Here is a 3,665-nt window from a genome sequence, read left to right as displayed (position 1 = left end):
GGCGTGGTGCTTCTGCCTAGAGCGCCATTTTGCCGGAACTCTAAATATTTAGGTCTTGTTTAATCTTTCAGCAGTGTTTTAAAATTTTCATAGTATAAGTCTTTCACTTCCCTGTTTAAATTTATTCCTACATATTTCATCCTTTTCAATGCTATTGTAAATTAAATTAGTTTCTAAGTTTCCTTTTCAGGTTACTCATTGCTGTTGTATAGAAGCTCAACTGATTTTCGTGTGTTGATCTTGTACCCTGCAACTTTGATGAATTCTTCTATTAGTGCTAAAAGCTTTCTTGTAGATTCTTCGGGGTTTTCTAGATATAGGTTCATGTCATCTGCTAACAGGCATAATTTTACTTTTTACTCCCCAATTTGGATACCTTTTATTTCTTTTTCTTGCCTTACTGCTCTAGCTAGGACTCAATATAATAGTGAAAGCAGGCATCCTTGTCTTGTTCCCAATCTCAACAGGAAAGCTCTCAATCTTTCTCCATTGGGTATCATATAGGTTGTTGGTTTTTCATAAATGCCCTTAATTGTATTGAGAAATTTTCCTTCTATTCCTATCTTATCAAGTGTTTTATCAAGAACATTGTTGGATTTAATCAAATACCTTTTCTGCATCGACTTAGATGATCATATAATTCTTTTCCAATGTTCTATTAATGTGGTGTATTACATTGATAGATTTTCAGGTATTGAACCACCCCTGCATTAATGGGATAAATCTCACTTGGACATGGTGATAATTCTTTTTATATTGTTGGATTCTGCTTACTAGTATTTTGTTGAGAATTTTTGCATGTATATTCATAAGGGATATTGGTCTGTAGTTTTCTTTTCATGTGATGTCTTTCACCTTGGTATCAGGGTAATGTATTTATGTCTTCTTTAATTTCTTTCAACAATATTTTGTAGTTTTCAGTGTACACGTCTTGCACCTCTTTCATTAAATTTGTTCCTAAGTATTTTGTTCTTTTTGATGCTATTGTAAAGAGTTTACTATTTAAAATAATATTTTATTGTGTTTTCAGTGAAAGTTTACATAGAACATTAGGTTCCCATTTGACAATTTCTACACAAGTTGTTCTGTGACATTAGTTACATTTTTCACAATGTATCAACATTCTCTTTAATTGCATTCTGGTTGTTCCATTTCCAGTACTCTAGATTCCCTATCCCCTTGTCTTCTCATCTTTTCTTTAGAGACCTTTTGAGAACTTTAGAGAGCTTTTGGTCTCATATAGATAGTTTTTTAATGGAGACCCATACTCACCGATAATATCCTTTATTTTGTGTACCAATCTTTATTTCGCTAAAAGGTAACCTCAGAGATAGTTTCAGTTCAAGGTTTAAAGAGTATCTCAGAGTGATAGTCTCAGGGTGTCCTCCAGTCTCAACTGGTCCAGTAAGTCTGGACTTTTTAAGAATTGAGTTCTGTGTCACATTTTTCTCCCATTCTATCCAGGTCCATCTATTTTGTCCCTGTTCAGAACGGTTGGTAGTGGTAACTGGGCACTATCTAGTTCTTGTGGTCTTAGGGTAGATGAAGCTGTGGCTTGTGTAGGCTATTAGCCCTGTAGACTAGTTTCTTCTTTGAGTCTTTGGTTTCCTTCTTTGAAAATCTTTTTTATTTTATTGTATCTTTGGTGAAACTTTACATGCAAATTAGGTTTCCATTTAACAATTTCTATACATATTGTTCAGTGACATTGGTTATATTTTCCACGGTGTGTCAGCATTCTCATTATTTGCATTCTGGTTGTTCTGTTTCCATTGTTCTAGCTTCCCTGCCCCCTTTACGTTCTCATCTTTGCTTTAGGGGAAATATTGACTGTTTGGTCTCATATAGATGATTATTTCAAGGAGCACAGTGCTCACGGGTGATATTGTTTATTTTCTAGCCTATCTATTGAAAGGTAAACTCATGCTTGGTAAAGTGGTTGTTGTTGTTGTTAGGTGCCATCAAGTTAGTTCCGACTCATAACGACCTTATGCACCACAAAATGAAACACTGCCCGGTCCTGCACCGTGCTCACAATCGTTGTTATGCTTGAGCCCATTGTTGCAGCCATTGTGTAAATCCATCTCATTGAGGGTCTTCCTCTTTTTCGCTGACCCTCTACTTTACCAAGCATGATGTGCTTCTCCAGGGACTGATCCCTCCTGACAACATGTCCAAAGTATGTAAGATGTAGTCTCGCCATCCTTCCTTCTAAGGAACATTCTGGTTGTACTTCTTCCAAGACAGATTTGTTCCTTCTTCTGGCAGTCCATAGTATATTCAATATTCTTCTCCAACACCACAATTCAAAGGCATCAATTCTTCTTCCGTCTTCCTTATTCATTGCCCAGCTTTCGCATGCATATGATGCAATTGAAAATACCATGCCTTGGGTCAGGTGCACCTTAGTTTTCAACACTGTAAAGAGGTCTTTTGCTGCAGGTTTGCCCAATGCAATGCGTCTTTGATTTCCTGACTGCTGCTTCCATGGTTGTTGATTGTCGACCGAAGTAAAATGAAATCTTTGACAACTTCAATCTTTTCTCCATTTATCATGATGTTACTTACTGGTCCAGTTGTGAGGATTTTTGTTTTCTTTATCTTATCAAAGACTGTGGTCTTTGATCTTCACCAGTAAGTGCTTCAAGTCCTCTTCACTTTCAGGAAGCAAGGATGTGTCATCTGCATGATGCAGGTTGCCAATGAGTCTTCCTCCAATCCTGATGCCCTGTTCTTCTTCACAGAGTCCAGCTTCTCGGATGATTTGCTCAGCATACAGATTGAATAGGTATGATGAAACGATGCAACGCTGACACATACCTTTCCTGACTTTAAACCACGCAGTATCCCATTGTTCTGTTCAAACTACTGCCTCTTGATCTGTGTACAGGTTCCTCATGAGCACAATTAATTGTTCTGGAATTCCCATTCTTTGCAATGCTATCCATAATTTGTTATGATCCACACACTTGAATGCCTTTGCATAGTCAATAAAATAGAGGTAAACATCTTTCTGGTATTCTCTGCTTTTTGCCAGGATCCATCTGACATCAGCAATGATATCCCTGCTTCTGCATCCTCTTCTGAATCCGTCCTGAATTTCTGGCAGTTCCCTGTCGACATACTGCTGCAGCCACTTTTGAATGATCTTTAGCAAAATTTTACTGGCATGTGATATTAATGATATTGTTCAATAATTTCCACATTCGATTGGATCATCTTTCTTGGGAATAGCATAAATATGGATCTCTTCCAGTCGGTTGGCCAGGGAGCTGTCCTCCAAATTTCTTGGTATAGACGAGTGAGCACTTCCAGTGCTGCCTCCGTTTCTTGAAACATCTCAATTGGCATTCCGTCGATTCCTGGAGCCTTGTTTTTCTCCAATGCCTTCAGTGCAACTTGGACTTCTTCCTTCAGTACCATCAGTTCCTGATCATATGCTACCTCTTGAATGTCGACCAATTCTTTTTGGTATAATGACTCTGTGTACTCCTTCCATCTTCTTTTGATGCTTCCTGCACCGTTTAATATTTTCCCCATAGAATCCTTCACTATTGCAACTCGAGGCTTGAATTTTTTCTTCAGTTCTTTCAGCTTGAGGAATGCGGAGCTTGTTCTTCCCTTTTGGTTTTCTATCTCCAGCTCTTTGCACATGTCATTATAAT

Source organism: Trichechus manatus, unplaced genomic scaffold (genome assembly GCF_000243295.1).
Source record: "Trichechus manatus latirostris isolate Lorelei unplaced genomic scaffold, TriManLat1.0 scaffold00284, whole genome shotgun sequence".
NCBI lineage: Eukaryota > Metazoa > Chordata > Mammalia > Sirenia > Trichechidae > Trichechus > Trichechus manatus.
Note: the sequence above shows the minus strand (reverse complement) of the source record.